An 11,854-nucleotide genomic window follows, 5' to 3' on the forward strand; every position below is an offset into this window, starting at 1 on the left:
TATGAAGGAAAGTCCAGGCCCAGTGGAGCTATTAAAGGCAGAAAATATGTTTATATAGCATTATACAACCACGACGGTGTTGCTTGAGTATAATGTATACAAAAAAAGGGTTTTATTACTTGTTTTAGCAATGAGTTGTGTACTTTTAAGCCTCACTGCCTTAAAAGAGATCCATAACCTGCCAGTTTTCTTGACCAACTAACCAAAGTTAAGTGACATTTATAATATATGTAATATGGTAGAGGTAAGCTTAAGTGATTTTTTCCCCCTTAAAACAAAGGTATAAGTACAGTAGGAGTCCAACTGCAGTGTGATCTCCTTTATTTTCTCACCTGTTTTTGCTTCTCCCTATATGTGTGTGTGTGAGGGAGTTTATCTAGTGTTCTGAACTGAGATGTAAAAGCCATTGATACCTGAGATGTTGAAGTCAGGCAAGCTGGTAGACCATTCTGGCAATGGGGATTTTTCCCACTAGTCCTCTAAACTAAATGATGTCTGACGTCAATTGTAAATTTATGACAGGGTAGCATCATGGTGGGATCTCATGGCAGGTCAGACAGCCTAACTGGCAAAGAAGGGTATAATCAGAGGATGAACTAATGATTTACCAAGCGCATGAGAAACCATTGGAAAATCACCAGAGAGCAAGTGCTCTGATGATTAATTTCACTGTTTACCATAGGCTGAGGAAATAGGAATAGCTAATTTCCTATATCATCTTCTACACATATCTTATCCAGAGGAGCATTAGGGAGAATAAAAGTACTCTGAGCTCTCTTGCCAGAAGTGAGATGCTGCACACAGTAGAATGGCCACAAGTTGTACCATTGTTCTAGTGCAACTACCATTTCATTAATACTTCTTATTAGCAGATTATTTTACGGTGATCCTTTGTGCCTTTTACTGTTTACAGATCACAAAGGGCAATGATTCCTCTTTAATATGGACATTGTTATGAGCATCCATGTCTTTATTCCTTCCTGGCTAGACCAGTGATAGTTGTTATGAGTAGAACTATTCTTGAAGCTGCGGGTGATACAAAATACAACTGTGCAACTGCTGAGATGGGCAAAGCACTAGGATGACATAAAACTTATTCTTTAACTCTCTGAACAGTCTTGGACCTGCTAGTTTGAGTGTTTTCTTCTCATCTCATGCCCCATGTGGTAGTTCATATTATCCATCTAGCTACAGTGGTAGCACCAATAACCATAGTATATAGTCACTAGTAATATATTCGTGTTGTCAATTCTTGATGCTAAATGCCACATGACCAGTGGCAGGAATTTTTCAGTATAGAACTCCTTTGACAGTTAAGCCAGAACCAGAATCTAATGATCTTCAGAATTTCATAGAATATCAGAGTTGGAAGGTACCTCAGGAGGTCATCTAGTCCAACCTCCTGCTCAAAGCAGGACCTAAACCCCAACTAAATCATTCCAGCCAGGGCTTTGTCAAGCCTGACCTTAAAAACCTCTAAGGAAGGAGATTCCACCACCTCCCTAGGTAACCCATTCCAGTGCTTCACCACCCTCCTAGTGAAAAAGTTTTTCCTAATATCCAACCTAAACCTCCTCCACTGCAACTTGAGACTATTGCTCCTTGCTCTGTCATCTACCACCACTGAGAACAGCCTACCTCCATCCTCTTTGGAACCCCCTTTCAGGTAGTTGAAAGCAGCTATCAAATCCCCCCTCATTCTTCTCTTCTGCAAACTAAATAATCCCAGTTCCCTCAGCCTCTCCTCATAAGTCATGTGCCGCAGACCCCTAATCATTTTTGTTGCCCTCCGCTGGACTCTTTCCAATTTGTCTACATCCTTCTTGTAGTGTGGGGCCCAAAACTGGACACAGTACTCCAGATGAGGCCTCACCAATGCCGAATAGAGGGGAATGATCACGTCCCTCGATCTGCTGGCAATGCTACTACTTATACAGCCCAAAATGCCATTAGCCTTCTTGGCAACAAGGGCATACTGTTGACTCATATCCAGCTTCTCGGCCACTGTAACCCTTAGGTCCTTTTCTGCAGAACTGCTGCCTAGCCACTCGGTCCCTAGTCTGTAGCAGTGCATGGGATTCTTCCTTCCTAAGTGCAGGACTCTGCACTTGTCTTTGTTGAACCTCATCAGATTTCTTTTGGCCCAATCCTCTAATTTGTCTAGGTCCCTCTGTATCCTAGCCCTACCCTCCAGCACATCTACCACTCCTCCCAGTTTAGTGTCATTGGCAAACTTGCTGAGGGTGCAATCCACACCATCATCCAGATCATTAATGAAGATATTGAACAAAACTGGCCACAGGATTGACCCTTGGGGCACTCCGGTTGATACCGGCTGCCAACTAGACATGGAGCCATTGTTCACTACCCATTGAGCCCGATGATCTAGCTAGCTTTCTATCCACCTTATAGTCCATTCATCCAGCCCATACTTCTTTAACTTGCTGGCAAGAATACTGTGGGAGACCATATCAATAGCTTTGCTAAAGTGAAGGAATAACACATCCACTGCTTTCCCCTCATCCACAGAGCCAGTTATCTCATCATAGTTAGGTTAGTCAGGCATGACTAGCCCTTGGTGAATCCATGCTGACTGTTCCTGATCACTTTCCTCTCCTTGAAGTACTTCAAAATTGATTCCTTGAGGACCTGCTCCATGATTTTTCCAGGGACTGAGGTGAGGCTGATTGGCCTGTAGTTCCCCGGATCCTCCTCCTTCCCTTTTTTAAAGATGGGCACTACATTTCATATAAAGTTGTTCTTATTTAGTTTTGATCATTTTTTATTTTTGTTTTCTGTTGGTTCTTATTGCTGACCCATTTGGGATCAGCTTGTTATTTATAATTTACATCTTTCCATAAGCATCTACCTGCTATGGCCATGGGTACTCTAATAAGTAAATAAATTCTTTGCTTCCAGCCTAATATATTTTTGTCATGTTTTAGCTCAAAACAAGTGGTATGGTTGAGTTAAACCTGTTCAAGCTGTCATTTAAAAAGGAAGCACCATTACTGAAGTCTGTAAATCAAGATTTGAGGACCTCAGTAACTCAGCCAGATGTTAAAGGCATACTACAGGAGTGGGTGGGTGAGGTTCTGTGGCCTGTGATGTGCAAGAGGTCAGACTAGGTGATCAAGATTTGTCCCTTCTGGCCTTAAGGTCTCTGAGTCTACACATTCTTAATACCACAAATCCTCCCTTTCACCCATATATGTAAGTAGATCTATGTGAGTCTTCTGTTGCAAAACCTGAAAATAATTGCCCAATTTCAGGTATTGCTACTAACCTGATATTCAGCCAAAGTTTGCTGAAGTTGGGAAACTGAGTTTCAGGCGAAATAAATCCCATATTGATTTGCCGATAACTATGCTCAGGTCTGGGCCATCCCTCTTCTATCTCCTCCCCGAAACAGGGAGAAAGGCCCCTACTTTTTGCTATTGTATCTCCATGACAGTAACCTGCAGTGCCCACTTGGACATCTCTGAGGCACTCCAAGCAACCTATTCTCCCTCCACCACTTTCTCCCTTTGTGGAGATTGGCCAAATGACACATCTGCTACAAAAACAAACAAAAACAAAAACAAAACAAAACCCTTCAGGGGGATCAGACTGCCTGTCAGCATCACTACATATAATTTACATTCTAAACCCTGCTGCTTGTGCCACTGCCGCTGCTTGTGTTAGCATTAACCCTGTGCCAGAGGCTGATGATCCCCACAGTACAATGCAGATGGTGCATGCTGATGAGTCCCACAATTCCATAGTGTGGTGGTGCATTCTGGGCCATCTCACAGCACTAGAATAAAGCAAAAGCCAGGGCAGCTGTCATGAGTGAGACTAGCAGCAGTGTTCAGAGTGCTGGGTCTCAGTTCTCTCATGGCAGGTTACAAGTAGCTCCCATTGAAGTCAATAAGAATTTCTTCTGTCCTGCATAGGAGGAACTGGGCCCCACATTACGGTTGCAGGTGAAAACTATTATGTTCCTGGCATGTACACAGAGAAGCTCAACTAAAACAGAAATTATGTTGCAACCTTCTAGCAGAGTAACATTACTTTATTTATTAGAATTCAGAACTATCACACACACACAAGAACTCAAAAACAGAAACAGAAAAAGCAGGCTGCTTCCCAAAAACAGAGAGGCACAACTCAGCCCACCTTACTGTAGACTGGCTCTCTGCAGACTGACTGCTGCTAGGCCCAGAGTGCATGCTTCCCTACAGAGCCTCCTAGCCTGCATGCTGGACCAGGAACAAAACCTGGAATGTAAAGTGATAGCTCATAATTTTAACACTGTTTTCAATATCACACACACACACAAAAAAAACCTTTCAAAACCTGTCATGGTTTTCCTGACTATGATGAAAAATCTAGGCGAATTTGGCTGGTTTTACTTTGAGTTCACCCAGCCTTGAACTGTCCCATCCCCCCCAAAAAAACCTAGACCCCACTGAACTTGGCTTCCAAAGCCAAATGGATTGGAAGCAAAATGAGCAATTTTCACACAACTCCACCTGCCAGTCCTGATTGTGATCAATGTAACTGACAGATGTTCCGCATATCAGCATGTTACAAAATCCTGAGTTAAAGAGAGGGGTGGGGGACAAATCACAGTAAATCCTTGAGGAGGGGAAAGAATGTTTGTTCTTAAACTGAAAAAAAATCAAAGTTTCACAGAATTTATTTGTCAAACAAACACAAAGAATTAAAACAAGTGCCACCGCATATTTTATATATGTGAAAGGTAAGAGTCTTACGCGTATGCTAATATTTTTATGACCCTTGTCATTTAAGATAGTTTGCTGTAAAAAGAGAAGTCAGTCATGCCATAAAGCAAACACATGAAATATGGATTAGCTGCAATGTGAGCAACCCAGCAATATTTGAAATATCTTGTGTATATCTTCTTTAATTTTTGCAGAATACAAAAGTACATGGAAATCAGCAACACTCACACATTAATGCTTCATTAGAACCCCTTTTTGAACAGCTGGTGTACAGAACTGTTGGCGAGAGAGCAGGAGAAGGGCAGACATCTGCTGTGCTGCATGAGCAGAGACATCTTGTTCTTACCAATATTAGTTTTCTTCATGCTGTAAGTAATACAGCTCTGCCTATCCATCTGCCCATAGGCTTGGTGTGCACACAACCATTCAGGCTTTCACCTTCAATATTTACTTGAAAGAAATAAAAAGCACAACTCTATTCTAACTTTCCACAGAGTTTGTGTATTAAATAGTTACAGCTCATAATCCTGTTATATACTAAGGTGAAATCCTAGCATAAAGACATATCAAATGTATTGGGCTAAATCCTCAGCATTCACTAAGTGGCCTTTGTGCTACTCCAGTGGCCTAAAGGGCACTTGAGTTCCAATTTTGCATTTTTGTCTACTTTAGTTTTTCTTTTCTCTGCTGACCAGGTGATGCCATGCAAAGGCAGTAGATGAAACATCATTACTATTACATCTATCTGGAGATCTATGACAGATGAAGCCAACCTATTACATCTGAAGTTGACTGATGCCCCGTTCTAAGATAGGAAACACCACGCAGCACCATCTTGAAGGTCTGCTCGTGTTCAGGGGAGGAATCCCACTCCTGTGGACCAGAGTGTGACACCCCGGCTGATCTCGCAACACCCTTTTGCTATGGCAGCTCACTCATTCCTGGAGAAGAGCCCTGCCGGTCCTTTACCATACATGGATGATCAGCACTGCCAGGAGGCTGAAAACTACATTTTTATAGCTTTGAAGCATTGATAGGAAAGACAGTCTAACACAATGAGTAAATTCAGGAGTAAATATATCGCTGCACCTGCCTCCTTGTCCACTTGATCATAAATCCTGGACCACACTCAACAGACTACTCTCTGGCTTGTCCTGAGTTGCCACAGCTATGTACCAGCTTGGCCTGGTTTCTTCTCCCCACTGTGACTACAGGGCAGCATTGCAGACAATAACTTGTGGTGGAAGAGTGCTCAGTTTGACTGCTGGAAGGCAGTATACAGTGCTTAGACTTCTTTGATACAGAGGCTATCCCTGGTTATGGAACCTGGACAATGAACTCTGACACCTGCAGACAAGAGAAGGAGGAAGACCAATTAAAACTGCCTGGAGCAAGCAGTCAGAAAAGCATAGAGGAACTGTTGGTGACACAAGAACTTGCTCTCTGTTGTGTGTCAGGACATGATGGGGGAAGCCAGAGGTCCTCACCACGTGTTAACGTACTTGATTTTCTGCTGATGGAGTAGTCCTTGGTGTACTGCTCTAGATGGCACAACTTGGAGCAGCCCTTTGGCTGCTCTAAATTATGCCAGGGGTCATTTCAGCTTCATTTGTGCTAAGGATCACAGGAAGCATAAAGGTGGCTTTGGGCTTGTCTACATGGGGAAGTTATTGCAGAATAAACTGGGTGTGAATTTAAAGTGCAATAGCTAGTCCATGCTAACTCCCAATATGAACACTTTTATTCTGCACTGAATTCCTTTTTATGGTTTAGCTTAATCTCCTTCTGGCTTATTTCCCTGTGAAGACAAACCCATAGAGTCACCTCTGTTGCCTCTTAGCCTGAACTATACGAAGAATGATTTGGTGCAGCTTAGGACTGAACCTGTAGTATTCCCCATTCTCTCTCTCTCTCTCCCTTCCACCCCCTTTGCACCTATCCAGCAATTTGAGCTAGCACTCCCAGTGCACCAGGTGAGACAGAAATGAGTCACATGAACAATGTAAACCGTCTGTATGAGAGATGCCATATCAAACAACAGTGTACTGTATGCACCATTGAAAATCATTCATTAAAGATAAGCATGGCTCTCAATTTTGCAAGGAACTGAAGTCTATGGGAATGTACAACACTCAGAATCTCTCAGGTGACAATGAGCACCACATGGGACTAGGCCAATATACTGTATTCTAGATGCACATAAAATTTACCAGAACATAGATTTGGACAAGTGATGGGGTGGAAATTGTTACAAAGAACACTGGGATAAACCCCTACCCTTAGAAAGAGAGCCAGTAGCTTGCAACAGAGGAATAGGAGAGATGTTCCTTGCATGATTTGCCATCCTCCCGCCCACACACACACAGACACACGTGCCTATACCTCTGTACAAGGACCAGGGACAATCTATACCCTACACTGGACACACAAATACATTTATTTTTGCAACCAGCTTTGAGGCAAAACGGTGTGGACAGAAAGAAAGGAAGAAAGGCACAGAGCACAGCATGGCTGGGAATATAAATGAAGAGAGTTGAAAGATAAAAACCAAAACTAATAATTTTTGGGAAGAATTACATCTACTGAATAACTAAATGAAGAATTACATCTACTGAATAAGTAAGACCACTGCCTTTAATATGTATGAATTCCTGGGAGCCCTCCCAGCCAAGTATCTACCCAAGCCCATTCTCCTCAGCCTGTGAGATCTAACAAGATCATAGCATGAGATGTAGGTAAGAAATGGTGGTTAGTGGTATGACAGATTGGGAGTATGTTGGTGCCAATTTGTGAACTCCCTTTTGCTTGCTGAATACCATTTTGATTGTAACCTTCACTTTGCATTGTAATCTTCATCTTGGATTCAGACATCAAGGTGGTGCTGAAAGCAAGTCAAAACTTAACAGGGTCAATCTATTCCAGACCCTGTCTATGGTAGGGATACCTTGGAGAGAACAATCAGAGAGACTTCAAAGGACCTCAGTATTGAATAACTTTTTCCTATAGGAACAGATTTTATTTTACCAGCATGGCCACTGACTTTGAATGAATCTCAATGACCAACCCAATCCCTTGGGACAATGGACTCTGTACACAGAAGCCAACTGGGGGTGGGGGAAGAGAGAGGGGACCTGGGAAACCCTCAGCCAAAACCAAACCAAACACTACCCAGAGCCAGTGGCCCTAGAGACACATGGGATTCAGTGGTTGGATCCAATCACAACATACTGGTTCAGATCACACATTGGGCCATATTCTGACAAGTGGGTGGGGCCTTAGCCAACATTTTCTAACCTTCCAAAAGGATCATTTCAACCACGGATTGAGAAATGGGCAAAGGTATGGGCTGTGTTTTATAGTATCCCAATCTATTCACCTATACCTATTGGAAATACTAAGCTATTTTAGCGAGGACAGTTTCAAGTATATTTGTGAATTTACCATATTCAATTTTGAAATAAAGGAAGAAGAGATAAGGCTCTCATGTGATATACTGTATACATACAACCTAGCTGCTAACATCACTGTACTGGGCCTACTAAACCCAGCAAGATAGTCAGAAGATCATTGGAGAGGGGAAAAGTAACAGCACTGATATCGGGATTCAAAAATGTAAGTAAAACTTGTTGGTAAAGGATTAGTTAGTGTTTTCACCACTAATTGACAATTTGGATTTATAGTCTCTTTATCCACAGACCTCAACACACTTTATGTACACTAAACAGGATGCACAAAGTACCAGTGAGGTACGTAAGTTCTAGAGCTGGTTGAAAATTTTCTGACAAACATTTTCTCATCAGAAAATGTAGATTGATCAAAAAGCAAAAACATGTAATCTTTGACAAAATTTGTTTCAAAACAAATATTGAAAAAGAGTTTTGATGACCTCAAAGGATTCAATTTCAACCTTTTTGGAATGTAACATTTTGATTATCCATTTCAAAATGACTTAATTGTACATTATCAAATATAATATATAATGAAAACATTGAAATTGGAATGAAACATTTAGATTTTGTTGAAATCTGTTCATGGGAAATCTTTAATTGTTTTGTTTTCATTCCATTCCAGAGCAGAATTAAAAATCCAGTTCCTGCACAGTTCTAGTAATTAAAATTAAATTCATTGTACAGATCGGAAAACTGAGTCAAATAATAGCTGAGTGAATTGTGCCAGGTCACAAAGTGAGTCAATTCTTGGCTTCCAGTTCCCTACCCAATCAACTGGCCTTCATTCTCCAATCCTCCTGGTATATTTCTAGGCATGTGGAAAGCCATAGTCAATTTCAAATGTTCTCATAAATAAGGGTTTCTATAAGAAATGTGGTTTTTCTCCCCATCCCTTTTTTTCTGGGTGGCCCAAGTCATCAGCAGCAAAGGATACTTTGCCATGCATTGCAGCGCCTTTCAAAAAAGAAACCTGCCTCACATTTATAGGTTTTACTGCACTATCAATATTAGTTCTTTTTAATCTTAATTTTAAAACCTTCTCTTCCATTTCACACTTTTTATTTTTCATTTAGGAACCACTAGTTTTCTGGGTGAGGCAGCTGGTCATACAGCGCCATGCCCAGAAACACCACTCATCTGGACAACCTGTTTCTCATTATCAGGCTCTAATGGACCATCAAAATGGATTTTGTAACTTTTATGCCAATGTGTCTTATTTACATTCCAACTACTTTGAGTTCAGTTTTTGTGTTATTGACTAAGCCTCTGGGACAGATCCAAAGCCCTTTGGAGTCAATGCAGGAGTCTCTGGAAAAAACATTAGTCTTTTCATGGACTTCAATGGGCTTTGGATTACGCGCTACATTTTCAAAATGACTAGTGATTATGGCTGCCTCCATGGTTTTGGTGCCAACTTGAGTCTCTTTAGGAAGGCCTGAGTTTCAGAAATGCTGAAAATCAAGGCCGTTTAAGGAGACTCAAGTCACTCAAACAAAAAGACACCCATCTAGCAACTGTAAATTTGATAATGAGAAATGTTAGCACCTCACTGGGTCTTGCTTAGGGTTGTGTGATGACGAGGGTTGTCCAGAGAATCATGCTACAAGCCTCTTCATCTCTTGGCATCTAAGACACTGCAAGACTATGTTTGGAGAAGGGGAATAATATCTGCTTCTGAGAGAAGTAATAATTCACTAGGGCTAAACTGTCATTAATTTACTAAAGCGACTAGTTCTTGACATCAGTAGGACTATTAGCATGAGCATGTGACCACAATTTGGTCCTTAATGTTTGTAAAGTGCTTTGAGATCACTGGATAGAAGACACTGTACCATTGTAAAGAATTAATATTGTTACCTGAGTACAGGTGTAATGCTCTCCAGAGTGCACTTTGCATGTGTCCAACACACATTCTCATTGCACTTCCTCAGCTCTCCTCTGGGTGGTATGCTGACCACACTTGGTCCTTCTGAAGATAATGAACCCATGGTGGGATAATGGGTGCTGTCAAGACCTAGCGTGCTTTAGAGATATTTGAAGATGGGGGATAGCAGGCTCATAACACCCACTCATTCCTCCATGTCTGGACCCAAGCTCCGGGTAGCCCACACATGGGCGCAAGCGCAGTCTTACTCCCATTTATGTCCCTGTGTAGCTCCATAATCCAACTAATACAATCCAAGCTCCCTATGTTTTTAAGTTCCCAATCTCTGTGGTGGTATCTGTGGGTTCTGTACATTCTGGGGAATTGCCATCAATCAGATTGTTCCTTGATGCTTGCTTTGTTATTAAGATTTAAATAATATCTAATTGAAATATAACACTCATCCATAAAAAATATAGATAGGGAAACAGCAGGTTACAAGTTCTGTGTGTTCTCTAGCCAAGAAACATCTATAAAGACCAGAGCAATTTTACATATTAACCTGCAGTTTTATGCTTTGGATTTCTGCGATGCATGAGAAAGTTTAATCTTTCTTAGGGTATGTCTACACTACCCGCCGGATCGGCGGGCAGCAAGAGATCCAGTGGGGGTCGATTTATCGCGTCTAGACCAGATGCGATAAATCAATCCCCGAGTGCTCTGCCGTCGACTCCTGTACTCCACCGCCGCGAGAGGCGTAGGCGGAGTCATTGGGGGAGCGGCAGCAGTCGACTCACTGTGGTGAAGACACCACAGTAAGTCGATCTAAGTACATTGACTTCAGCTACATTATTCACGTAGCTGAAGTTGCGTAACTTAGATTGATCCCACCACCCCCCGCCCAGTGTAGACCAGGTCTTAGAGGGAAATCACATTAAGGGACAACGAGTGAAATCCCCATTCTTCACATCCACATTTAAAAGCACATTAACTGTTTCCAAGTATACCCAGTGCTCCTTGGAAGTTTAATAATGCTTTTAAAGACACAGTCAATGCCTTAGGGTATGGCTACACTTGCAGATGTAAAACACTGTGAGTTAAACCAGCCCTCGGAGAGCGCAGTAGGGAAAGTGCTGCAGTGTGTTCACTGTCAGATTCAAGCGCACTGGCGTGGCCACATTAGCAGCTCTTGCAACTCCACAGAGAGCAGTGCATGGTGGTAGCTATCCCAGCATGCAAGTGACTGCAATGTGCTTTTCAAATGCGGGGGGGTGGAGTGTGACAGGGAGTGTGTTGTGTGTATGTGGGGGAAGAGAGAGTGGAGTTTTGGGGGGCTGAGAGCATGTAGGCATGCTGTCTTGAAAGTCAAACAGCAGCAGACCTCCTTCCCCCCCGCCTCTCCCTCACACACTCACAGCAAGCAGCATGCCACAGTCATGTATTGCTTTTTCCTGGAGCAGATAAGCATGCCGGCTGTCAGAAATGGAGCTTTGAAAGGGCATATCCACATTCCTACAGCTGAGTTCAAAACAATGACAAGAGTGGCCACTTGTCTTAAGGGGATTATGGGACGTTGCCGGAGGCTGATCAAAGCGCAGTAATGCAACACCTTGTTCACACTGAGGCTGGGGCATTTCAGCCAAGGCGCAGCAAGCTTTATGCTTCGCGTGGAGGTGGATTACCAGGAGTGCTCCAGCTGCAGAGTCCAGGCGCTCTACGTGCCTTGCCAGTGTGGACGGGTCATGAGTTAGGGTGCCTGGGGCTGCTTTAATGTGCTCTAACTTGCAAGTGTAGCCAAGCCCTTCATGAAGTAA

This window comes from Terrapene carolina, unplaced genomic scaffold (assembly GCF_002925995.2).
Source record: "Terrapene carolina triunguis isolate 2854851 unplaced genomic scaffold, T_m_triunguis-2.0 Scaffold58, whole genome shotgun sequence".
In the NCBI taxonomy this organism is placed as follows: domain Eukaryota; kingdom Metazoa; phylum Chordata; order Testudines; family Emydidae; genus Terrapene; species Terrapene triunguis.